Genomic DNA, 27,783 nt, shown 5'->3' with positions numbered 1-27,783 from the left:
CAGTCTTCTTTAATGGAATTCTGACACCCATTTGCCTATAATGCTCCTCACTTTTTCTGTGGGGACATCTGTTTTCTCCCCCAAGCACAGTTCCTGAAAAGCATGCTACTTGTCCCCCACAATGAGAAACGGGAAAGATATTTTGCTGCAGGCGGCAATCTTTCCAGATGGTTGGAATCTAAGCAGACTTCCCCTGATTGCAAGCAGCAGCTATTAGCACAGCTGTATACAAACTGGTATTTTGTCTCCAAAATTGTCTGTGGGATATTGAAAACTGCTGAACAAGTGAGGCTATTGATATTCAGTTGAATAAACACGCTTCCACGCTAAACCTGGACAAATTCTATGCATCGTCTCATCATCTTGAATCTCATTAGCTTCTCTGTTCAAGATGACCATTCTGTTCACCCACCAAAGATTTTCGAACTATTGTGGGGAACCCTGATGCAGGGATGTCCAAAGCTGGGGGCGGGGGCAGCTTCCAAGGGCCCCCACATTGTTGTACAACAGAAACTCTTCTAGTTCTGTCAGGCCCTGAACGCTATTGATTCATCATGGGGGGTCCCTGCGAAACTAGAGACAGCTCTGCCCTGCATTCCTTGAAAGTTAACCAGGTGTTCCTCAGTGAGAAGATTACAAATGGCAAATAGGTTTCCCTAAAAGATTGCCCACTACTACCAATCTTCCCCAGTAAAATACTGACACAGGGAAGCAACAAGAGTCTTCTAGGGCAGCAATGGGCAATAGGTGAGGTGGGCTCTACTAGTAGACTGGCAAGGATTTCTTTTTTAACAATAACAGCATTGCTCTTTCTTTCTAAATTAATCAGAATCCCTGATGTGTAGTAACTGAGATGCAGATTTGTGTTTGTATATGCATATAATGTAAACCACCTTGAGATGCATTATGAAAGGCAGTATAATTTTAAAAAGTAATAATATCTCAGTGTATGACTCAAGGGACGTGGCAGGTAATTGCTTCCACCCACTCCATCCATTTTGCATCTGGCTCCACCCCCAAGTCATCTATTTGCACCAGCTTCAGCAGGTGAGTCTTGGGGTTCTACTAAAAAAGGAAGTAGATCCCACAAGCCTGATGCCTACACCTGTTCTAGGTCTCACTCTCTGTTCATGTGGGGCAAGGCTCAACAGGCCCTGGCCAGGGTCCCATGTGAACTGAATGTGTGTCTGAGAGTCCTCTGTAGTGCACAGGGATGCCGCAGCAGCCATTCAGGATTTCCTTTGCAGGCAAGCTGGTATAGAAAGCATTTGTTCAAAGGAGAGAGTTTAAAGACTACTAACCTAAACTATAGCCTGCAGTAGCTTACTGAACTATAGTTTATAGTTTAGTGAGCTAAACTATAGTTTAGTGAGCTAAGTTTGAAAACCGCTGACTGGATGTTTCCTGAAATGTTCCTTCCCTTCCCTTTCCCTTCTCCTTCCCTTCCCTTCCAGTACAGGTGGCATGACATTCTGGAGTCCTCAGCCCCAGCAAGTGAGGAGTATGAAGATGTGTGGGGATGGGGGATGGTCTTGGTCCTTTTACTCATTTGCTCTGGCCAAAGTTGGACATCCAGTTGCATGCGAAGGGGTCAGTCCACATTTCCTTTTCAGACCTTATAGGGATTAGTGGATTAGCTACACAAAGCAAAGCAAGGATACAGATTCAGGCTGGGTGAGGTGAGATCTGGGGAAAGGTAGCAGCTAAGTGAGGCAAGCCTGTTGCATCCATCTGCAGAAAGCTTAGTTCCTTTGTTAATCATATGGACATTTAGGATTTGCTAGCAGCTTGAACCTCCAGAAGTGATTTGCATGCTTATAAGGGCATACTCCATTGCAATGATGCGATCCCTAGGATACTCCAATCTGGGGGCGAGGTGGTATATAGTTGCCAGGTCAAAACCAGAGGTCAGTCATCTCACACTCACATATTTAATTTCCCTAGACTATGAGAATATGCAACTCCAGGGACCCTTGTGCTGCTCCTCCACCCCACCCCAGTCCCATCGCCCACCAGCAGAGGAATGAGAAGCCATGGCTGCAGCTTCTTTCACAGTTGCAATGTTGATCAAAGCCAGTGGTGCAGGTCAGACTCCCATCCTGTGTGTCAGCAGAAATTTGTTTGGTGTCACTGAGGGGAAAGTAGTGGAAGAGAGAAAATTTGAGGAGGTGTTGGCACATGGCACTGGACCTACAGGTCCCATTGGCCAACCATCATGGAGAGAAGGCAAGGATGCTTTCCTCTGCAACATATGGCTTGGCTCACTTGCTTGCGTCATCCGAAGTTATTTGTTCTGCAGACACCCACGCATGAGCACCTGAGGTCTGTGAAGCATCCGAAGTCATCAGCAGGATCCCAGCTGAGTAGCGCTCTTGCAGAGGTGTCACAGGAAACTCCACACGAGTGCTGTTCATTCTCAAGGCCCCCACAACTGCACAGATTGAAGCAGCACAGAAAAAGAGTACTGTTATCACACAAACTGGAGCATTAGAAAAGGGTGTGAGGATCAGGGAAATCATGGTGCCTGTACAAACTCCTCCACCTGAAGGTGCTAGTTCTCTCCAAAAGGTAAAATAAAAATCAGGTTAATTTATCATTAACCCTTTGATCTACTGTACGTGATGGGGTTGTTTACTTTGAAGCTATAGCACAACTTGATCAAAACATTCCTCCCCAGTTGCACATGTCTTGACAGTGATTTCTGCCCGTGCTGTTCTACCTCAGAGCCTTATAAATATTGCAGCCAGGGCTCATATCTGAGGGTGGAGCCTGCGCTAATATTTGCAACACATAAATCAGCTTCTTTGGACTTAGAAATAGCATCCGCCCCTTACTTATGAAAAGAGCAGTTTTGCTTATTAAGGGCCAAATCCTAATCTCATAGGAGTCCATGGGAGGCCTGCCATTGATTCAGCAGAACTGGGATTTGATATTAAGCGGTAAACAAATTTGACCTTTTCAGCCAAACCTTGGACCAATCAACACCCAAAGGCCCTAAATGAGCCAGGATTTTGACCTTCCAAAAGAGGAACCTTATACATTGCAAACACTTCTGGTGCTCCAGCACTTGCATGCAATTCCACTAATTATTTCAGTGTGAAGAGTGATGTGTAACCTGCAGATTCCAGTTCTGTTTTTCCCACCACAAGCTGTGGATCTCAGGGGGAAATTCCTCTGCCTATTTCAACGTTAGCCAACTCTGTGCTGCCATTTCTGAAACCCTAGACAACCACTGCCAGTCAGAGCAGACTCGGTCTCAGAGTCTCTGACAATATCCAGCACTTCTAATTGGCATAGGGCCTGTTTGGATGGATTTTCATCCAACCAACTCTCCTCATGTTATAAGGATGTGTGTGTATGCCCTGAGCACAAAGTCTTTCCCTCTTCCTGGTGCTCTTGGACACCATTCCTTGACCAAGGCTCTACACATGCTACAAATATTACTTTAAAATGAGGGGGAAAGACATGTGCACTCACAGCTCACACATGTTACTATTTCAAGGGAATTGATCAAAGTATCATACAGTACATATGTATAGTACATAGAAAGTTGCCCTAGATGGAGGGGGAGGGTCTTCTTATAGAGCAATAAAGTGAGGGATGGGCAATGTTTTTATGCAAGTTCCAAGCAGAGCCAGCGTAGTGTAGTGGTTAGTGTGCTGGACTAGGACCGGGGAGACCCGAGTTCACATCCCAATTCAGCCATGATACTAGCTGGGTGACTCTGGGCCAGTCACTCTCTCTCAGCCCAACCTACTTCACAGGGTTGTTGTGAGCAGAAACTCAAGTATGTAGTACACCGCTCTGGGATCCTTGGAGGAAGAGCGGGATATAAATGTAAAATAATAATAATAATAATAATAATAATAACAACAACAAAGGCGGCACTTGCTGTTTGTTGTGGATTTTTCTACTTTTGCTCGTATTGCATTTGTTCTTAGTGCCTGTTCTTGTGCAGCCAGTATTAAACCCTCAGTTTCTTTCTTCAAGTTGCCATTCTTAATGGCTTAAGAATTGTGCACGCGGAACAGGGCCTTCTCTGTTGCTGCCCCCAGACTCTGGAATGCTCTCTATTCACAACTCAGTTTCCATCACAGCTTTTAGAAAAAACGTAAAATCTTGGCTTATTGCCCAGGCATTTATTTGATTCTCTGCTGCTGCTCCTTATAATCTGTATTGCTTTTATGCTTTTTGTTTTAAATTTTTAAATCAGATTTGTTTAATATTTTAATTGTGTCTTTTTTACCATCTTGTGTTAAATTTTTTTTTGCTGTAAACCAACTTGGGATTGCTTTAATGAAAGGCGGTATATAAATTTAACAATAAATAAATAAAATAAAATAAAACAAAGGCATGACAAGGTAGCAGGGATGATACACTGGAACATCTGCAAAAAATACAAGCTACCTGTAGCCAAAAATTGGTGGGACCATAAAACTGAAAAAGTTGAAGAAAATGAAGATGTAAAAATATTATGGGACTTCCGACTACAATCAGACAAACGTCTGACACACAATATACCAGATATAACTGTAGTCGAGAAGAAAGAAAAACAAGCTAAAATAATCGACATAGCAATACCAGGGGATAGCAGAATAGAAGAAAAAGAAATAGAAAAAATCACCAAATACAAAGGTCTACAAACTGAAATTGAAAGGCTGTGGCAGAAAAAGACCAAAATAATCCCAGAGGTAATTGGTGTCCTGGGTGCAGTTCCAAAAGACTTTGAAGAGCACCTCAACACCGTCTTGGGGTTGTCTTTTAACGAAAGGTGGTATATAAATGCAAAAACAAACAAACAAACAAACAAAACACCATAGGGGCCACAGAAATCCCCATCAGCCAATTACAAAAAGCAGCTTTACTGGGAACAGCCTATATTCTGTGACGATATCTATAACAACAGCAAACAATACTGACAATAAAATTCTGGCATCCCAGGTCCTTGGGAAGGACTTGAGGTCTGGATAAAACAAACCAGTCAATAACACCTGTCTGACTGTGTAAACAATAATACTTCCCATACACACACTGCTGAAAGCAGCCATGCCACTTCCATGTGCAATCTTACCCTCTGTAAACCCACCAAGCAGGGACCTCATGCAATGTTCCTAGTGCCAGCTGCTGGTCAGGCCTTGCGTTCCCAGAAGAACCTGCCCTTTTCTCAAGCTGCCAGAAAAGTGGTAATGTAAAGGCCCAGTTCTTTTCCAAAGAAAAGACAGGTGAACGATGGGTGAAACTGTGAAAATCACACAAGGAGGCTGTTCGCGCATGCAGGCAAAACCAGGCAGTCTTGCCTGCGCATGAGAACTGCCAGGATCGCACCTGATCCCAGTGACGCCTCGGCAGCAAACCCGGCAGCAAACCAAGCGCCTCGGCAGCTTGGGTAGCAAACAGCAGCAAACCAAGCCCCTCAGCAGCAAACCATGCCAGCAACCCTCTTAAAACAGAGTTAAGAAAGCTAGTGCTCCCTGTTTTGATCATTTACCAGCCCTGGTCACTTGCAGCACATTATGTGCATTATGGAGTAGTGCGTTATGGGCATTCCAGGGGCTGGGGCAACACTTCTGGGCCCACAACTGTTGGGGCTCATGTACCCCAACTTTAGACTTAAAGGTACCAACCCAGAAGTATGTGGAGTTCAGGCCTGTGTCTGATTTCATTTTATATTAAGAGTTCAATTAAATGCCTGAACTTGAGGTGAACATGATGCCCAGATCTCATGACTGCCTGGTAAATGATTTGTAGAGGCAGGGGTAATCTAGCATTGTTTATCAGTGTTTGTGGAACTCACAAGAGACACAATGGGTCAGGCTTAATTACCAGTCTCACACTGCTGAAATTATCCCTTTTGCTCACTGACAGGATGCTTCTGCCTTAGTCAAATATATTGATTAACTCATCTCACACATGTACCCCTTTTTATGTTACTTTAAATATTCTCTTGTTATAATTACATACTAGATAGAGGTACACAAGAAATAATGTAATTGCTGTCTCACACAAATAGAATTAATTCTCTCACTAACTCCTGACTTTTAACACCTTTTGGGACCAGGCTAGAGAAGGGGCCCATTTGCAACCCAGAGATGCAGATTTGCTTTGGGCAATGTCCCCTCCTCAAGATAGCAGCTAACAGAAGATGAGATTAAGATCTCTCTGGACTGGCTGAATAATTAAAAGACAATATTCAGAGGATAGCAGGGATAGATGCCTTTTGTGATCCAGAAGACTCCAATGGACATCAGAGGATGGAACTACTATAAGAAGGAGTCTCTGGACATGGCAGATGGGCAGTCTTTTGCCTATGGGGAGTCTTGTGCCTACAAGCAATCTTGTGCCTACATGCAAGACCTGCTCACAAGCAATCCCAGAGTTTGCTGCCAAATATGGACAGGAGCTGTCTGTGACTTCTACTGTGCAGTGAGAGTTTGCTGCCAAATATGGACAGGAGCTGTCTGTGACTTCTACTGTGCAGTGAGAAGTCAAGACTTCCCCAGCCATGGTGCTCTGACTCTCAGCTGTGCTCTGAGCAAACTGCATGCTTGATCCAAAGCCAAAGGCCTCGCTCCTTCAGCTGAAAGATCTACCGCTCTCAACGCCTCTGATCCTGGTAATATGCTGCCCCTACTAGCCTTGGATCCCTTCATCTCTTCCCCTTTTTCTCCCTCCCCCTCATCCCTCTACTAATTCCTGATCTCCCCAAACCATGCCAGTCCTCAGCTTTCCTTACCCCCACTTTTTCCTGTCTATATCTGAAGTATATTAGGCTTTAGGAAGATTTAACACACACACACATGTTAGTTAGGAACACTGGTTGAATATTGTACTGGCTAGGATGTTCTGTTTAAATACTGTTGGTAATATTGATAGAGTGTTCTGCTTTCTGCTCAGCTAGATTGATGTTGTTATTCTTTTATACTCAATAAAGCCCATTGAATCCTTTTAGGAGTGGTTTGATCTCCTTTCTTCCTTGCGCCCAGATCCTACATGGTCACTATATAAAAGAACTTGGTCACTTGGTGACACTATGGGACAGGCCTAATTTTGTATGCTAGCTAATGAGCATATTTGGTATATAAATCAGGCCTGGACAGTAACACAACCCTCCGTGCTGCCTGAGGAGGCAGCTGCACATCTAGGCAGGCGATCTCTGTGCCCAGAACAACAGTGAGGATCACCTGCAGGGGAGGTAAGCTTTTTGAGGCTTCCTCCCCCACCCCTTCAAGCCCTTTCTCACGGATCATGAGAAAGGGCTCAAGGTGCCTCTTTGGTGTATGTACAGAGCCTAAAAGACACTCTACACACAGTTGCTGCTCTCCAACTGATGGATCAGATCAGGGGAGATGCATAATTTGACCAGGCTAATTTATTTCTTTCACAATTATAAAGGTCATTCACACAATCAAAAAGTATGTTCTACCCAGATTTGGGAGCTGTATGGGCTCCCAACTTTTGGTTGTGTGGAAGCAAGGTAAGAGGAAAGCCTGAGTAGAAGTGATTGTGTGGAAGCAAGGTAAGAGGGAAACCTGGGTAGTTTTTCCTCTTACTTTGTTTCCACAATCACTTCTCCCCAGGTTTTGCTCCTACCTTGCTTCCACACAACTGAAAGTTGGGAACATGCACAGCTCCCAAACTTGGGTAGAACACAGTTTTCGCTTGTGTGGAAGACCCCATGATGTGCAATACTATTGGGGATGGAAGACATCAGCAGAGCTTCTGCTGTATACACAGAAGCAGTGGTGCTATTGCCCCAACTGGCAGCTGTACAAGCTGCATCCCTGTGGTTTCTCCTATTCACTACAATGGGGATGCATTACAATATAGAACAGATAGATTATTCAATAAAAACACAAATCAAAAGTTTACATTTATTTCATTGTAGAGAAATTGTAATTGTCCAAGTCAGGATGCAAGTACCTTCCAGGGCTGGAGGTTAAGACAGGAAACACATAACTGAAGAATATCATGTCCCATTTCTGACATAAGCTCTTCTATGTTATTCTGAAGTTTATTTTTCATTAGTAATAATACCATATAACAGTCCTTATAGATCCTGACATTTCAAGAAGTGCAATCGCCAAGAGAAAATTCTCCAGAGTTGAATCATCATATCCGGACATGCAGCATTGTCCAATTTTGCAAGGGTTGTGTTCACAAATGGAATTGTATACTGTGCAAGGGGACACACATCCGCTATGAGCTGACAGAGGTGACTGGATGGAGCAGGATGTAAATCACAATAGGAGAGAGAGCATCCCAGTTGGAGGGGGCAGGGGATGAGGCATATTAATTTACAAACATGCTTGGTTAGTTTTATTTCCCATTAAAATTGGGCTATTACAAACTTAAGTTCAGTCCAAGGAACAAGGCCAATTCTGTAGAACTTAATAATGCAGGGAAATAATATATGGAGCTACTGGCAGACATTCTGTGCAGTGTAATGTGGGCTGTTCTGAACCACCTGCACAGATTCGAGAATCTAAAACAATGCCCATGGGGCGGTGGAACAGGGCTGGTCACTCCTACTTAAAATTGCACAATTGTGCTTCTGTTGACATTGTAGACAGTGGCTGATGATCCACAGCCTTCATTATCCACAGACGTCTTCAGCATCCCTGCACAGAAGGCTTGTTTGAGCAGTGGACTGGATGCAGAGGCGGAGGAAGTCATTTTTACACCTCGCCCCCTCCCTCCAAAAGCCCTGTCTACTTGTAGGAAAATGTCCCACAGGAATAAATTTATATAAGTGTAAATTATATTTCCAATGGCCCATCGTGGAAGTGCAATTGCACAATTTTAGGTAGCAGTGAACCAGCCCTGTTCCACAGCATCGTGGGCCTTTAAAACTGCCCACATTACACTGACAGAATGTCACCCCTGTTTTGGACCATGAGTCAATATTGCTGGTTCTTGAAGTGGGGCATTTTCACATTGCAGTTCCCGGCTTCAAGCAAAGAATCTACGTAGTGGTACAAGGAGACGGGACACTGCAGTCGCATTCATATGTCTTAGAGAGCACCTTCTTCTGCATGATCCCCACTGCTCATTAAGGTCATCTGAGGAGGTCCGTCTCCAGTTACCTCCGATTAGTCTGGTGGTGACTTAGAGGCGGGCCTTCTCTGTAGCTGCTCCTGGGCTGTGGAATGCACTCCCAGCAGAAATCCACAATTTGAGTTCTTTACTGGCCTTCAGGAGAGCCCTTAAAACCTATCTGTTTGGCCTGGCCTTCCAGGGTTTTTAAATAGTTGTAATTGGTTTTAATGTTTTCAGGGTTTTTAAATTGTGATTGTTTAATTGCTGTTTTATGATGTTTTAATTGTTAATTATTGTTTTATACTGTTTTATAATTTGTGTTTTAATTGTTAAATGATTTTAATGGTTTTGTTTTAATTGTAAACTGCCCTGAGCCATTTTGGAAGGGGGGTATAAAATTGAATAAATAATAAATAATAATAATAATATGTAACATGAAACTGGAGGTCCCATATATCCAAATGAAGGCAACCACCATTACAGCAAGAAATGGATCTGTGGTTTCCCTCCCCAAATTCAATTCTGTATCTTTAGTTATCTCAATGTTTCCTGGCCTCCACCTCTGATTTGGCGGTGCCAGTGTTACGTCCGACCACTGGCAGTGCTGTTAGCCTACTCCCAAGCTGGAGTTGAGGGAGGAAGCTCCTCCCTCACTCAGGCTGCTATTAGTTGTGCGGGTTGTCCTTAACAAAAGAAGGAAGTCCATACAGCCAGTCCCTCGCCTCTCTGCAGTCTCACTGACTGCAGAGAGGACACTCTCCAGGACGTCCAAATGCAGGTGAGAGAGCAGGGGGAGTTGGGGAGCAAAACCGTGGGTCCATTGGACCTGTAGTTCCACGTTATGTCCAAAGATGACTTACCTAACAAGGTTATAGTCCACACTTTGAATCTACTGCTGTTTGACAGGGCTTTCTTCTGTCCAAAATCCATATATATATCTCTTTAGGAAGTTAAGAGATTTATTTTATTACCATTATATCCTGCCTTTCTTCCACTGCACTCAAGGTGGCTTAGATAGGGTTCTCAGGCAGCCTCCCATGGAGACCTTTTATAAGACCCTAAGTAATAAAATTAGACTCCATATTGTTGCTAAGAATGTCTTTATTTCCTCAAAATGTCTTTGATTTCCTCTCAGACTGATTTACATCATTTCTCCTGCTGACATTGGCATCTGAATATTCCTTTTGTGAAAAATTGTTGCCCTTCTTTTCATGAATAGGTCATTAGTGTTTACAAAGGGGAGGGGGGGACTTCAAAATCCTTCATTTTCAAGGGCCAAATCTGCCCACTTGAGCATTGCTGAGGTACATGGCCATAAGCCATCTCTTGTGGCAAAATAGCTTATGTGGCTTTCTCTGGACTCTAGTGGAGAAATTTCTCCTAATGGTCCTATTTGTTGGTAGGCCGAGAGGAACAATGCATTTTTTTTTCCACTGTTAAAGAAGAAAGGAAAGGAAAGAAGAGTGTGTGAAAAATATTTCTGCATGACCCAAGCAGCTTTTAAAAGGGAAATTAGGAACCTAGTTGGAATTTTCAGATGGACTAGAACTAACAAAAAAGTTCCTTTTTCCTCCTCACACAGAAGGCCTGTTGAAAGAAAAATACTTCTGGGACATGAGGAATGAAAAATGTCAGCACACGCACTGCCCAGACTTGCTCAGTTTGCTGCTCCCACCTCATGGCAGACCCTAACACTGATATAAAAGAGGCTCTTTGTCTCAAGAGAAAGTATAGCTTTCAAGGACAAGAAAAATCCACAACCAGCCTCTCACTTTGACACAAAGGTCATGACATTAAAAGAATAATGCAAGGAATCATAAAGCCACCACCAGCTTCGTTTAGAGAAGCCGGTCATTTTGTGCAAGGAGGAAAGGAGGCAGAGGCAGCCTGGCACGTTACTTATTCATCCTTCTCCTTGGTTTACTCCTTCATTCAAAAAGTATACTCCATTTCCAAAATGTTCAGCCCCATTAGATGAGGATGATATTTATATAGATCCAGATGCCTCCGGAAAACTGACAAGCTTGGCATGAAGACCAAGGGCAGCTCTAAGATAAATAGTGCCCTGAGTGAGGAATGCCTTTATTGCCCTCCACCTCACAGTTAGTTTATCAGGGTTATCACAGTTAGTTTATCAGCTTGGAACCCCCTTCAGGTAGGTGCCCTGGGCCACATACTGGCTTGTCCATTTGATACCCCTTGATTGTCCCTTGATGGGGCCATAGCTCAGTGGTAGAGCATCTGCTGTGCTTGCAGAAGGTCCCAGGTTCAATCCCTGGAATCTCCAGGTAGGACTGGGAGAAATTTCTCCTGAAACCCTAGCGTCAGAGTAGACAGTATTGAGCTGGATGGACCCATTAGGGATGTGCGAACAGGTTCAGTTCAATGGTTCGATATCGGACCAACACCCCCACCCCACCCCCACACTGTTTGGGTCGCCCGGCCATGCAGAGGCCCATTGAGCATGTGTGGTGGCCTCCAAAATGGCCACCGCAATAGAGGGCAGGCCGAAGACACAGTTTGGGCATTAACAGAGGCCATTGGGGGACGGGATACCTCCGGAGAAACCCCCCCACCCCGTGGCCACGGCAGCACCCCTCCACCCCAAGGGTGAGTAAATTAATTTTTAAAAAATATCATGACCCTCGCCAAACTGAACTGGGCCACGGCAGCAACCCCGCCCCCCACCGAGAGGGTGAGTAAATTTATTTTTTAAAAAAATCATGACCCCCACCAAACTGAACCGGGGGGGCGGGATGCAGGGGTGCCAAAATGATGCCTGGTCCAGTTTGAGTCCAGTCCAGATTCAAACTGGACTGGACAACCCAGTTTTGTGCATACCCCTAGGGCCAAAGGTCTGACTTGGTATAAGGCAATTTCCTATGTTCCTATGTCTACCTCTAAGAACAACCCTGGTGAAGGCCAAAACTAACCCCCATGGCTCAAGTCTTGACCTGCAACAGTGGTGTTTAGAGGTACTGTATACTACTTCTCAGAACACAGAGGTTCCACAAAAGCCCTTTTCATGGCCCCTAATCACACAATATGTTCAGTGCATGCACAATTTGTGTTCATTCATACAGAGATATATATGTGCATAAAAGTGTTCATACATTATGTTCAATGCACATACAGTGGTATATTTCCTATATCTATTCTGCATTTGATGTGGTCGGTACCTAGGTTCCTGTTAAAGTAAACATATGTACAGTAATTCAAACAAAATCATGTGCATGTGTACAGATGTCTGTACATATTTACAACATATTGTCTGTACAGAGCTATACATTAGGCCCATTCACACATTATGTTCAGTACTTATAAAATGAGTGTACAGTGTACACAGGTACAGATCAATCCACAGGTACAGTCATTCACATGTTATACTGAATGCAGGTACCAAAGTACACTTCCTATCTGTACTATTCATTTGAAGGGTCTATATCTAGGTTCACTTTTAAAATGCACACAGGTATAGTCATTCACACAAACATGTGTATAAGTGTATAGACACCTGTACACTCGTACAGTAGAATGTCTGAATTGGGCTATTATGTTCAGTGCATGGACAATCTATATAGCATATACACAAACAGATCTGAACACATGGACAAACGGATCTGTACATGATCCTGGCAGCTGGGTTAAGGGAGTGTTCACTCCCTTAACCTTGGCTAAGAGCCAGGCTGGGAAGTGGGGTTAGACTGGATGGGAGTGCCGGGTTCACGCTGATCCCAGTGCTCCATACAGGCAGCCTAGCCCGGGTTAGTTTGCCCTAGCCTGGGCTAGGCGACATGTGAGAACAGCCTCAGTTTTTGATTGTATGAATTACCTCAATGAGGATTAAGTGAGGCCAGCAGAGCTGATTGTGAGAACCCAGAATTTCAGGGCAATCCTGGTCAAACTGTTCTGGTTAACCAATGTTTAACCAGGATAGATGATCAGGATTGAATCTATCCTGGTTAACTGCTGGTTAACTGGAGTGGTTTGACCAAGACTACCCTGAAATTCTGGGCTCTCAGGATCAGCTCCACAGTAATCCTCATTAACTTTTTAACCAGGATCTTTGTGATTGTGTGAATCCAGCCTTAGGAGGTATATGATGGTTGTTAGCATGCATTTATTATTACACTTTAGAATCCCTTTATAAAGTAAAAAACAAAACTAATTCCATGCAAGTGATGCCAGCCAGCATCATAGAACTAAAAAAAAAAAAAAAACCTCCAAAGATGAAATAAGCACATTTTCTGATGTCTGTTTTAGTAGGTTTGGGATTGACTGGTGGCCTTGCCAGTGCTAAGAGGAAAGAGAAGAACTAGTGCAGCTGAAAGGCTGGCATTCCTACTTTGGCCACATTGGGAAGAGCTGACAGGTTTATGCAGCCCACTGCTTTGCCAGAATCAACCTTTCCTAGCAACTTTTTCAGCTTAAGCGCCTGGCTAGGAAAAGTTGATTCTGGCAGAACTCTGAAATGCTCTGTGCTCTTACTAAGCTTTGGGAAAGGGAAGAAAATCTGCTTCTATCTAGATGTGTTGCCAATGCCCCCGCCCCTAAGTGGGAGTTCACATACAATTAATATACCACTCTTCCCTCTGCAAAGCAGCTTACAATTTATAAATTGTTTTAAAAATATTAAATTGTCTTTAAAAGCTTTTATTATTGTTTTAAATTTGATTGCTGGTTTTAAAATGTTATGTTTCTTTAGGATGTAAACTACCAAGAGATGCAAGCTGAGATGGTATGTATGTATGTATTTTAAAATATTTCTATACCACCCAAAACTTGGGTCTCTGAGTGGTTTACAATTAAAATCATTGAAAATATTGAAAACCAATATTAAAAATATTAAAACTAAAACTAAATAAATGCATTAAATAAATAAATACAATTAAAATCATACACATGTGTCCAAACAGTCATATCAGGGTTTTTTAAAAGCCTCTTTCGACTGCAATATAATGAGGCAGGTCTCACGATTGGTGAGACCCGCCTCCAGAGGGTTTGTGGGGAGAGCGGACTAAGCCCGCTCTCCCCGCAGACGATCATTCAGCCCTCCCCGGGTGGCCAGACCAGCCGCCCACACGACTGCTGACTTTGTCAAGGAGCTGGTGGGGGCTGCAGGATTCGGGGGGCATGCGGCCTCTGGGAGTTCGAGCATGCTCTGCCCAAGCGCGCAGAGCATGCTAGAGAGATCCCTGAGCCGGGAGGCTGCTTTTTAGCCTCCCAGTCCAGGGTCTCCTCATGAGCCACACACAATCCAGAAACCCCAGTTAGCGGAGTGATTCCTCCATTAACCTGGGCTAAGGGGAGGGCTGCAGAAGCACGCAACCCACTGTGAGGCAACCGGGCTCACCTGCGAGCCCGGTGGTTCTCATGGTCTGCTAAAACTGGGCTAGGCTCCTCTAGCCCGATTTTAGCCGATCGTGAGAACAGCCTCAATGTCTTCCTGGATGGATGACTGAGGCCACCATAAAGACTATACTTTTTTTGGGGGGGGAGGATTTTGTGAGCCATTAAGGGCAAAGATTAAAAGAAACACAAATAATCACCAGCATTTTCTAAGCACTCTCTTTGCTTCCTCAGAAATTACAACTAAGTGAGCCTAGTGGTAATTGCGCTTCTTCTGATAATGCTGAACCCTGCTTCTATAATTCTAACAACCTGTATCTAGCATTTCCCTATAAAGCCATCTTCGACTGAATCGTCAGACCATTGGTCCATCTAGAATGCTTCAACTAGAGATGCCAAGGAGTGAACCTTGGAAACTGCCCCTCCATATGCAACCCTGAACCTCCCAGATATATAAGAAACAGAGGAGTTGACAAACATCACCCAATTTTTCATAAGAAACTAAAGACGTGAAGCCAGAACCAAGGGCCAGAGATGTCAGTAAATTCATAAGATTTTAATTGGAGTAATATGCTGTCCTCTCAACAAGAATAGCAGGAGATCCCCAGAGAAGGGCAACCAAAATGATCAAAGGGTTGAAGCACTTTCCATATGAGGAAAGGCTAAAGCATTTCAGCTCTACAAATACAGCAGGGAAATGACAAAGGTCTATAAAGTGATGCACAATGTGAAGAAAGTGAAGAGAGAGAGCCCCCCCACCCCCGCTTTCTCACACTACTAGAACTTGGGGTCATGTAGTGAAATTGATCAGCCGCAGATTCAGGACAGAAAAAAGAATGTACTTCTTCACTCAATGCATGATTAACTTATGGAATTCATCGTCACAGAATTTGGTGAGGCCCCTTGGCTTAGAGGGATTGGAAAAGGATTTCGACAAATCCATGAAGAAGAGGTCTATCTAAGGCCATTAGGCAGAACAGCTAAATGGAACTTCCATGCTTAGTGGCAGTGGCTGACATCCAGAATAAGGCTGCACTAGTGCAACGAACAAAGATGCACACTTGCAAGAAGAAGTAGCTGAGCAGATGCTCAAAGATGCTCAATCCCTTGCACTCTCCGTCCACACTTGCACAAAGAGAGGTAGCTTTGCATCATTCCTTGCAACACATATAGACTGACAATGAGGTTCCATAGCAGGACGTGTGTCACAGGTTGTGCTAGCGCACCATGTTGCATCAACACAACACTAGTCTGGAGCACAAGCTCCCAACTAGCTAGTGCACTATTCTTCATTGTGCAACCTGGGGGCCAATGGCAGCCTACACAGACCCAATGGTGGCCCCTGGCTTGCTGCAACCCCTCCCCTCTCCTCCTTGTTGGCTATAATCAGAAACAGGCTGATGGACCAAATCAACTTTTGTAGAACTGGTAAAATACTTAAAACTAGGGCAAAATATATAAAGTATGAGCAGCCTAACCCAAGCTAGGGCAGCCCAGCCTGGGTTAGGCTGTTCGGGTGCATCACCAGGATTGAAGTGGATCCCAACACTGCCATGGCGTCTAACTCACCTTTTGGACCTGACTTTTGGCGAGTGCATCTTTAACTTAGTGGCCAGGATTGTGTGTTTGCTCGGGCTGCTTGCAGACTGAGCAGAGAATGAGATAGGCACCGAGAGAACCCATCTGACAGGGGAATCTCCCAATGCACTGCGCTCATCATATGGTGCATTGTGGGATTCCTGGAGGCTGGGATGCATTGTCCCGACCTCCAGAAAGCTGTGTGGCTCCTGGGAGCGCCACTTGAGTTTACGGCCAAGCTGCACTGCCAGGAGGTGGTAGGGAGGGCAAGGAGATGGTCTGGGGAGAAGGTAAGTTCAGCACAGCCTTTTACGCTGCCCACCCACCTGCCCCGCCTCCGGTTATGTGAATAGCCTTAATGTTATTTATTCAAGCACCCGTTTGAAGATTTCAGAAATTAAAATAAAGTCTTCAGGAGGATACTAAAAAGTTATTTTATATACATCTACAGTAGTACCCAATATACAATGTGGATGTGACCCCTGAAGGTTAACAATAAGCACAAAGAGTAATAAGTTCCAATCAAAGTCTCACACAAACTATTTGCCAGTAAGGAACTACTGGCAATAAACATAGAGAGAAATAAATTCTAGTTGGAGTCAGAAAGTGGACTATTTGCCAGAAAAAAAGGTTATTGGACAAGCATGATACAATTTCTCCGAAGTCTTAGCATCTGGGAATATTGGGGAGTTTTCTTAAGATGGTATGGGTGATAACTATCGTACCTAAGGATTAGTTGACATCAGTTGATTTCTGATGTACTGGAAGAGTCCACAATGATAGACTAAGTACTGCAGTATATGGGAAATCAATTTAAGCCTTGCAAATAGATGTACAAAAGTGGCCCACAACAAGGTCTTTTAGCTTACCTGCTCGTACATAACAAGCATAGTCATGTAGGGTACATGGATAGCCTGCAAGAAAAAAGAGCACCAATTCTTGTCCAGTTCACAAAAGCTGGGCTGCTAGAAGTAATTCCTCCTTGCTACAGATTATCAGGCAAGTAGCCTGGGATACTGGAGAGGGGACACCTACTCATGAGGAATGGCTACCTTTGCTATATTACAATACAGGAAGATTCATTTATTATATATTATAAGCAGAGGCTGAAGCAGCAAAGTAGGTGACTGGAATGCGAGTGGAGGAGAACTTGGCTTGAATTTGACATAGGACATGCATAGGACCCATTTGAAAGTTTATGCAACCGCGGTGTGTGCGGCAAAAAAACCACTTCTGGTCTGCACACATTGCATCTACAGGTTCACATTCAACAGAGCTAATCCAGGTTGTGAGGAGTTTAATTTCTGTTCCTTCTGTTTTAGATCAGTCCCCAGAGACTTTGTTCTGCTGTAATGCTTTTAATGGATTATATGTGGTTAAAATTTCCTGTATTGGGGCCGATACACTATTTCTGCAAAGTCTATGGAGGACTCCACTATGGACTCCACTATTTCTGCAAAGTCTATGGAGGTGGTGTCCAGCAATCCCTCTTGCAGTGTCAGATTGGATCAGTTTCAGTCTGTGATTCCTGAGGATGTGGACAGACTGCTTGGAGTGGTGCAGCCTACCACTTGTTCTCTGACTCCTTGCTTGACTTGGCTACTTCTACCTAGCAGGGAGACTGTTGGAGGCGGCCTAATTAATATCATAAATGCATCACTGAGGGAGGGGAGGGTGCCTGAAGGAGGCAATGGCTAGACAGCTTCTTAAGAAGTCTTCCCTGGATCCCTTAGCGATGGATAGTTATAGGCCAGTCTCCAGTCTTCCATGGTTGGGCAAGGTGATTGAGAGAGTGGTGGCCGATCAGCTACAGGTGGTTTTGGAGGAAACTGATTATCTAGACCCATTTCAAACTGGCTTTATGCTGACTACGGGGTTGAGACAGTCTTGGTCAGCCTGATGGATGACCTTCTCAGCCTGATGGATGACCTTTACCAGGGAATCAACAGAGAGAGTGTGACTCTGCTGGTTCTTCTGGGTCTCTCAGTGGCATTCGATACCATTGACCATGGTATCCTTCTTGATCGCCTGGGGGAGCTGGGGATAGAGGCACTGCTTTGCAGTGATTCCACTCCTATCCCTCAGGTAGATTCCAGATGGGGGAGCTTGGTGACAGTTGCTCCTCAAAACAGGAGCTGTAATAGGGAGTCCCTCAGGGCTCCATTCTGCCACCAGTGTTTTAAAATATCTACATGAAACTGCTGGGTGAGGTCATCAGGAGATTTGGTGCAGGTTGTTATCAGTATGCTGATGATACCCAGATCTCTCCTCCTCCTCCTCCTCCTCCTCCTCCTCCTCCTCCTCCTCCTCCTCCTCCTCTCCAATGGCATTTATTCCCTAAATGCCTGCCTACAGGCAGTAATGGGCTGGATGAGATAACATATTGAAACTGAATCCATTGTAGGAGATGAGAATTTGAGGGATGAGTTAGATCTTCCTGTGCTGGATGGAGTTACATCCTCCTGGAAGCTTGGGAATACTCTTGGATCCAAGCCCCATCCTGGTATGTCAGGTGGAGACTATGGCCTGGAGTGCTTTCTATCAGCTGGTAACCTCCAGGTTTGATTATTGCAATGCGCTCTATGTGGCGCTGCTTTGTACGTAGTTCGGAAACTTCAGTTAGTTCAAAATGCAGCAGCCAGACTGGTCTCTGGGGTGACCTGGAGATACCATGTTATGCCTGGTTTAAAACAGTTGCACTGGCTGCCGATATGTTTCCAGGCAAAATACAAAATGCTGGATATTACCTTTAAAGCCCTGAATGGCTTAGGTCTAGGTTACATTAGAGAGCACCTTGTTCTGCATGATCCCTACCACACATTAAGGTCATCTGAGGAGGTCTGTCTCTAGTTACACCAGTACTTCTGGTGGCGACTCAGAGGTGGGTCTTCTCTGTAGCTACTCCTGGGCTGTGGAATGCACTCCTGGCAAAAATGTGTAGTTTGACTTCATTGTTGGCCTTCAGGAGAGCCCTTAAAACCTACCTGTTTGGCCTGGTCTTCCAGGGTTTTTAAACTGTTTTAAATGTTTTAACTGTTAATGGTTTTATGCTGTTTTTAAAATAATGTAAGGATTGTTTTTAAAGGACTGATTTGTGGGTTTAGTTTTTGTTGTTGTGCACCGCCCAGAGCCATTTAGATGGGGTGGTATATAAATGTAATAAACAAACAAACAAACAAACAAATTTTGAAGAGTTTGTGGGTGTATTTGTGAGGAAAAAAGTCATACTTCCTAATTACCTACAGATACCAAATTTTACAAAATCATTCCTACCACATAAATTATCTGAATGCACTACTTTTTACACCAGAATATGCTGGGGAAAAGATTCACACTTTTTTTTTTAAGAAGAAATTCTGGATGTAATCCCCATATTTTAACTGTTATTGTTATGAATCGATTTTTAATACTCAATAATCAGATCAATAGTTTCAACATGATATCATGCCCACAAAAAGCAGATCTTTCTCAGATTCAAATTTACTATGATTTAAATTTACCATATATGTTCATTATACAATAAAATGAATAATATTCGAAGTTGAAATTCTACAAATTTCAAACTGTTCTTTTACTTAGCTTTTGTAAGCACATTAATAGAAAAATTATATTACATATATTCAATTTATTGACGTTTTCTATAAGTGTAATCTACACAAAATGACTTTCCTCGGTCAACAACAAACTCAACTACTACTAGTACCATACTGGTAGAATGTGAACAAAATAGCAAACACTTTTTTTTATTGCCCAAGGAAAGAAAAAATAACTCCAAAATACTAAGATTCAACAATGCTAATAGATGTATTTACCTTACTGAATATATTCTGCTAGTGCAGCTGTTGGTCCCCAGACATGCTTCTACTTGTAAGCTAACTGGAAATGTTACATTTCTTGAAAGATGTAATAGGTTTATATAGTTTTCTCAGCTGCGAGAAAGCTAATATTTTATTCTGTCACAATGTTTATTAAAAAACGGTCAGTGATCATATTTGGCTCAAATACACAGAGTCTGAGCTCTCCCTTTTGAAAATCCAAAATTTACATAAAGATTAAAAAAATAATATTATGTTTGCTATCGTGAATGATGTATTAAATGTGATTAGATTTCTGGTATTTCTTTCTCTGGTCCTCCCTTCAGCATATTGCATGACCTATAGGAGTGTGCGGGCCAACTCAAAGCGAGTTTGAGCTGGCTTGGTGTGAAGGCTCACACTCAAACTGAAGCACCACCTTGAAGAGGGGAGCCAGTCCATGTTTGAGTTGAGCTAAGACCAGCTTGAAACCCCGACTCGCATCCAGCTCAAGGGGCTCAAGGGTGTATACTTGTAAAGGGTGTGGGGGTGAGGAAAAAGGTATTATTTACCTTAAAAAAAAACACAAGACGCCGCCAGCAGGAATGGCAGAGTTGCAGGCAGGTGCACCTCCAATCCCCCCGCCGGCCTCCCAAAGGACAGGCAGATCAGTCTGAGGCCCATTTCGGACCTCTGTGCATGTAAAGCCGACATTATAGTGACCTCTGCACATGCACGGAGGTCATTTGTGTCACCACTCCTCTGTATACATGCAGAGGTCACTCTAATAGCAGCTGCACATGCACAGAGGCCCGAAACAGGCTGCAGGCTGACTGGCCTGTCATTTGGGAGGCTGGCAAGGGGAGGTCTTGGAGGAGCCCCCTCCACCACCCCTGGAGTCCCCACCAGTGGCAGCTTGTTTTTAAGGTAAAGAATACCTTTTTACACAAACACATACACACCATACTTACTATGGAAAAGCCCTTTACTTGTAAAGGGGAATCCTTTCTGGACAAATCATCATCATCATCATCATCATCATCATCATCATCATGAGCTTGGGTGGGGCACTGACTGTGCTGTTTTTGCCTCTGCCCCACCTTTCCTCCAGGTGTGTTGGATCTCCTCAGGGCTGCTGCTGGGGCTTGCTCCTATATAGGGCAGGCTGGCCCAAGGGCGCAAGCCTCTTGGCGAGAGCACAAGGACTCTTGTCCTTGTGGCTCTCAGCTGTGGGATGAGCTGCCGGGGGCCCAGAAGACCTTCCTTCCTGCTACAAAGAAGTCAGAAATAGTTTGAACACAAGACTGCATAAGTCTGGATTTGGTTTTTTACTTTAATCAAGCCAAGGAGGTGTGGTTGGTTAGGCTGGGGAGATGTGTCTGGGAGAGCAGAAAAGTGGGGATGGAGTGGGGGCAGCAATATCACAGTTAGTGGGCAGAGGGAGGTATGGTGGTGGGAGTTGGGCAGGCCATTACAGGGGGAAATGGTCCAGGCAACTGAGGCCTGTTCCTTTTTCCAGCTCTTCTCCCAACCCTCTGACCCCAGTGAGCTCTGAGAACACTCCCTCGAGGATTAGGGTGCTGCTGCTGAATGCCAGGTCAGTCAATGCAAAAACATCTCTCATCCATGATTTGATTGTGGATGAGCATACTGACCTGGTATGTGTGATGGAGACTTGGTTGGATGAGTTGGGTGGGGTTAGTCTCTCTCAGCTCTGTCTTCCAGGTTTCCAGATCATGCAACAGCCCTGCCTCGAGGGTCGGGGAGGGGGCGTTGCAGTCATCTATTGAGAGATCCTCCCTGTTTCCAGATGTCCAGTCAGGCAATCTCAGAATTTTGAGTGTTTGTCCTTGAGGGTGGGCCTCCGAGATAGGCTGGGGATTCTGCTGGTGTACCAACCACCCCGCTGCACTTCAGTCTCCCTACCTGAGTTGGCGGGGGTGGTCTCGGAGATGGCCTTGGGTTCCCCCAGGCTTATTGTTCTGGGGGATTTCAATGTCCATGCTGAGGCCCCGCAGTGGGTGCGGCTCAGGATTTCATTGCCTCCATGGCAACCATGGGCCTGTCTCAGTTGGTATCAGGCCCTACCCATGTGGCAGGACATACTCTGGATCTGGTTTTTGCCGACAGGGAAATAAATGATTTGAAGGGGGGGTGGAATTTGAGATAACTCCCTTGTCATGGACAGATCATCATCTGGTGGGGTTTAGTTTGACTGCTCCGTCTACCCTCTGCAGGGGTGGTGGGCTGATTAGGATGGTCTGCCCCCGGAAGCTTATGAATCCGGTTGGATTCCAGAAGGCCCTCGGGGAGTTTCCAGTGTCCAGAGCTGGTGACCCTGTGGAGGCCCTGGTCAATCTCTGGAATGCAGAGACGGCCCGGGCTGTTGACACGGTTGCTCCTAAACGCCCTCTCTGGCTTGGTGGAGCCCGATCTGCTCTTTGGTTTTCCTCGGAGCTTAGGGCGATGAAACAACTCGGACGATGGCTGGAACGACACTGGAGGAAGACTGAACACGGGCTAGAGCCCATTTTAGGGACTACTCTGTGGCGGTGGGGGTGGCGAAGAAATGTTTTTTCTCTGCCTCCATTGCATCAGCTCAGTGCAGACAAACAGAGCTGTTTTGTGTGGTAAAAACACTGCTCCACACATCCCCCCAGGTAATGGGGGAGGAATAATCTACAGCTCATTGTGATCAGTTTGCTTGTCACTTTGCTGATAAAGTTGCTCACATCCGTGCTGATCTGGACTCCAGTGTTTTGGCAGTTCCAGCAGACGTGCCTCTGGTACCATCTGGTCCCACTCAGGCGCGTAACAATGATAGGGCAAGGGGAGACAGTTGTCTGGGGGCCCCACTGCCTGGAGGGGCACCCCAGGGGCACCTCATGTGACTCCCCATTGCCCCCTGCCCAGCCCCATAGCCTCTCAGCCACTTGCCCTCTTTGCCGTCTCTCCTGCTTGTTCTGCTGGCCGCAATCGAAGCAGCAGGCAAGCTGCCAAGAGCTCCTTTTCTCCCGCCTCTCAGCTGATCGGCGGGTGGGAGGCCTCCGTGTAGGCCGCAGTGAAGCCTGAACTCGAGTAGGGCCCAAGCAAGCCAGGAAGGAGGAGGCAGCCAGAGTGTTCTCTGCAGCAGAAGACCCCTTGCTGCCCTGCTTAACCCAGACCAGCATTTGCCAGGTAGAGCGTGAACTCCTTTTTGTGGTTACTTCCCCCCCCCCCCATATATAGGGATCTGCTTGCCATAGGGCTTGGATATGGGGGGGGGAGGGACCGAGAAGTCTCTGAATATTTATTTTGAAACAGCTTGGAAAATTTGCTGACTTAAAAAAACTATCTAAAAAGTCCAATAAGTGGCTTGTTTCATGGCAGAAAATTGCAAAAACTTCTGGAACAGTATTTTATTAATTTTATTTATTCATTCATTCATTTATAAATGCACTTATGTTCAAGTTGTTTTGCAACCCAGAAGGTCTGAGTGAGAATTGTGAAGCATGTGTGGTGCTTTTATTTTATTTTTCTTGTGTGTGAACTGCTCCCCAATAACTTGCAGGGACTTCAGAGTAAATCTGGCCAACATGTGAATGCAGCACCTCCATTCCAGAGGAGATGTGTCTTAAAGGGCTTTAAAAGCCTCCTGTGAAAAACCTCCTGCAATCAAACTTGACTGAATTTGTTCAGAATTCTGGGAAAACAAACATAGGTTCACCTGCATGGTTGAAAGTCTCCTTTGCTAATCTGCAGCGAGGGGCCCATTTTAATAATTCATCTTTCTAGTGTGTTCTAGGCATTAAAAGTAATACAAATGTATAGTACTCAATGTATATCACTATATATTGTGATGTGTGTGTGTATTCAGTGAAATGTATTTGCAGGCAGCATACTTATTTTGGAATATCAGACTTAAATCCTTGGGGGCCTGGGGTGTGCGGAGGCCCTGGACTTTGGGGGGGGGGCCATTTTAAAATCTTGTCTGTGGGCCCACTCCAACCTTGCTACGCCCCTGGTCCCGCTGTGTTGGATTCTTTTCAGTTAGTGCGGCCTGAGGATGTGGACAAGATCCTGGGCAGGTGACATCATGTGCTCTTGACTTTTGTCCTTCATGACTAATAAAAGCTGCCAGGGAGGGTACAGGTAGATGGTTGGAGGTGACTATTAATGCTTCATTAAGGGAGGGCAGGATGTCACTGTGCCTCAAGGAGGCGGTGGTAAGACTATTATTAAAAAGCCCTCCCTTGATCCTTGCAGCCTGGACAACTATAGACCAGTCTCTAACCTGCCCTTTTTGGGCAAGGTGATAGATCATGTGGTGGTGTCCCAGCCGCAGAGGGTTTTGGATGATACGTATTATCTGGACCATATTCAGTCTGGCTTCCACCCTGGATGTGGGACTGAGACTGCCTCGGTCACTCTAGTGGATGACCTACGTCGGGAACTAGACAGGGGGAATGCATCCCTCTTGGTTCTGCTGGACCTCTCGGCGGCATTCGATACCACCGACCATGGTATTCTTCTGCGCTGCCTCTCGAGTATGGGAGTCGGAGGTACTGCGTTGAAGTGGTTCCTGTCCTTTCTTGAGGGGAGGGTCCAGAAGGTGGTGCTGGGAGACAACTGCTCGGCTCCGTGGCCATTGGCCTGTGGGGTCCCGCAGGGTTCGGTCTTGTCCCCCATGCTGTTTAACATCTACATGAAACCGCTGGGAGAGGTCATCCGGGGACATGGACTGAGTTGTCAGCAATATGCGGATGACACTCAGCTCTATCTCTCCTTGTCACCTGATCCTAGGGAGGCGGTGGATGTCCTGAATCGGGGACTGGAGGCCGTGATGGGTTGGATGTGGGCTAATAAACTGAAATTGAATCCGGAAAAGACGGAGGTACTGTTGGTCAGCAGGAGAGCCAATCGGGATGAAGAGATTTTACCGGTTCTGGATGGGGTTGCACTCCCCTTGAAGAAGCAAGTACGCAGCTTTGGGATACAACTGGACCCGGCTCTGCTTTTGGAAGCTCAGGTGGAGGCGGTGGCCAGGGGTGCCTTTGCATGGCTTCGGATAGTGTGCCAGCTGCATCCCTTTCTTGAGAAGGCAGATCTGGCCACGGTTACCCATGCCTTAGTCACGTCACGGCTGGATTACTGTAACGCGCTCAACGTGGGTCTGCGTATCTGGAAACTGCAGCTAGTGCAAAACGCGGCAGCTAGGGTTTTATCCGGAGCTGCCCGATGGGAGCACATCACACCCATTCTGAAAGAGTTGCACTGGCTGCCAGTTCATTTCTGGGTCCAATTCAAGGTGCTGGTTTTGACCTTTAAAGCTCTTAACAGTTTGGGTCCGGGGTATCTGAGGGACTGCCTGCTCCCAAGGGTTGCTGCCCGCTCAATGAGGTAATCTGAGGGGGCTCTGCTCCGGGTGCCAACAATGAGAGAGGCTTGGCTGTCATGCACTCGGGACAGGGCCTTCTCTGTTGCTGCCCCCAGACTCTGCAATGCTCTCCCAGTGGCCATTCGCTCCTCAGACTTCATCACAGTTTTTTAGAAAGCTTGTTAAATCTTGGCGTTTTATCCAGGCTTTTACATGATTGTTTTTATTGCTGCTTCTATGTGTTTTTAGCCGTTTATAGTTTTTATGCTTGTATTTTAAAGATTTTAAATTTGGTTTGTTTTTATATTTTTAGGTTAATATTCTTATTGTCATTTTATTGTATGTTTTTTAACTTTTGTAAACCACCTTGAGACTGTTTTTAATGAAAGGCGGTATATAAATTCAACAATATAAATAAATAAATAAATAAATAAATAAATAAATCATCATCATCCTGTGTTTTGACACTAGCCCTTTTCAGAAGTTATCTTCCACACTTCGATTCAATTGAATTTCCATTCCACTCAGGCCCCACGCCAACATTGGCGCATACATGGCCATGCCACCAATCTCCACATGTGTGGCTGAATGTGTGCAAGGCGTGCTACATGTGCACAGCTAGCCACAGCAAGCCCTTCAGACCATCCATCCAATGTGTGGCGGTTAGGGGGCAGAGTTGGAAAGAATATTGTCATCAAGGACAGAGACTACAACCCATCTCCCATCCCTGCTCCATATATTGAATGAATATGTGGAGAGTAACTTCAGAAAAGTGTGGCTACCTCCCTAAAAATTATTTTAACACAGATAAGGACTGGATATGCCATTCCCCACTCCTCACATTCATGCCTGTTTGATTTCACATGAATTCTTTACAATCCAAGATAAGTATCTACCTTTATTTGTTTGTTTAATTTATATACCGCCTGACTCCAAAGGCTCTAGGCAGTTCACGCAAATAAATGCAATAAACACAAAACAGCTATTAAAATAACAATATAAAACAATTTTAAAACATTCAAACAATTACTAAAAGCCAGGCTTTAAAAAAATGTGCCTGTTTCTGGAATAATGCTTGAAATTGGGGATGTGAAAGGAATTCAGAGACGTGTGGAGATTCCCCTTTACAAGCATATCCCTTGAACCATCAAAACAGTTCCAAACCAGTTCCATTCAAACTAGGGTTGATTTAGTACAAACTCGGACCAGCCCCCTTTTGCGGGGCTGGGCCATTTTGAGTTCAAACTGGCCCAGTTAGAATAGAACTGGGTTCGAATAGAACCAGTTCCACACATCCCTAAGATTTAGGCTAGATGTTAGAAAGAATTTCCTAGCTGTAAGAGTTGTTCAACAATGGAAGTCCGCCTCATGCAGTGGAGGGTTCCCACCTTGCTAGAGGTTTTCATACAAAGACTGGGCAGCCATCTGTCAGAGATGCTATAGCAGTGTCTTGCACTGAGCATGGAGCTGGAATAGAAGACCTCTAGAGGGTCTTCCAACTAAAGAATCCTATGGCTCTTTTTGACTTTGTCGGAATAGAGGGAAGAAAAATGGACAATTTGTTTTCTTTCTATTTTCTGCTGTTCGATTCCCTGCTGCCATTGTTTTATTTTTGTTTTCTAATTTAATGGAGCAATTTTCTTTTTGTTCCCTCTGGACTACTCCCTAGATTATATATGTATGTATAACGAATCCACGGCAGCTGCTGGAGATATCCACTAGAATTCAGCACTGACTGCTTCTCCTTGCTTCTCTAAATACAATATCCTTTTAGCTTCCTCTTGGCTTATTTTGATAGATTTCCCAAAGTGCCTCCTTACTGAATTGTTTACATTATCTTAAACCTCTCCTACTCTTTACATCTGTACCTAACCGCACTGGCCATTGTTGCTTTCCTCCTGTTTAGAACTGAACAGAAATGGCAGACATTTTCCAAACATTCGTATTTTAAGCTGTGTCCTGCTCGCTCTGCTCAATAGAGAAACCTAGTCAAAACAATGCTTGCGATTTCATATAACCTCAGTGGGATCTTTGCTAATGTCAAAATGTTTGTGTTGGTCTGTGCCTGCCCAAACTCTTAAATCTAATTGCACTGAAGAACACCAGATGTTCTACAAGAAGCATAGGCAATCAAGGGATGGATACCTTGGAACTGCACCATAAACTGCAGAACCACAAACAAGCCTGCAATTCTATGGATATTTACTTGGAATGAAATAGCCTGCAAACCACTAGGTAGTGCTGCCCAATTTGGCTTCCATTGACTTGATGCTTAGTGCTCCACTGCAGATTAATCTCCAGATTTGTTGACACAAGGACCACTGCAATATTCTGTCATCTGTTTCACAAGGGACCTTTATGTTCTGATTAGTACCAAATATTAGAACCAAGCAATTGAGGGGTGGCAGGGTGGCCATGAGGGGTGAGCCTCAAGTGGTGGTGGGGGCTCCAAAGGCCTTTAGGTCTAGGCTCCAAAATTGCCTAGGCGCACCAGTGGTGACACTCTATAACGACAACAAAGATTTATTCATAATTGGCTTATAAAGAAAACTATAGAGGCATCCTACTTACTTCCAGGTAAAGAACTCCCAGTGGGTAGGGGGACAGAGTGCTTTCTCTCCAGGACAATCTTCCAACCTAAACTCCTCTTCCCTCAAAGCTGGTTGGAAC

General features: G+C 44.8%; 1 long non-coding RNA gene across 1 annotated transcript; it reads right to left on the bottom strand.

Annotated features, from left to right (window-relative positions):
• Nucleotides 1-1,456: 1,456 nt before the first annotated feature.
• Nucleotides 1,457-27,783, bottom strand: LOC128323452 (uncharacterized). The gene is made up of 3 exons (XR_008306268.1): nucleotides 27,685-27,783; nucleotides 16,833-16,877; nucleotides 1,457-2,431 (listed from the first exon to the last, which is right to left on the bottom strand). It is a non-coding gene; the product is annotated as an uncharacterized LOC128323452 (long non-coding RNA).

This window comes from Hemicordylus capensis, chromosome 4, assembly GCF_027244095.1.
Source record: "Hemicordylus capensis ecotype Gifberg chromosome 4, rHemCap1.1.pri, whole genome shotgun sequence".
NCBI classification, from domain to species: Eukaryota; Metazoa; Chordata; class Lepidosauria; order Squamata; family Cordylidae; genus Hemicordylus; species Hemicordylus capensis.
This window is presented reverse-complemented; position numbering and strand designations above follow the sequence as displayed.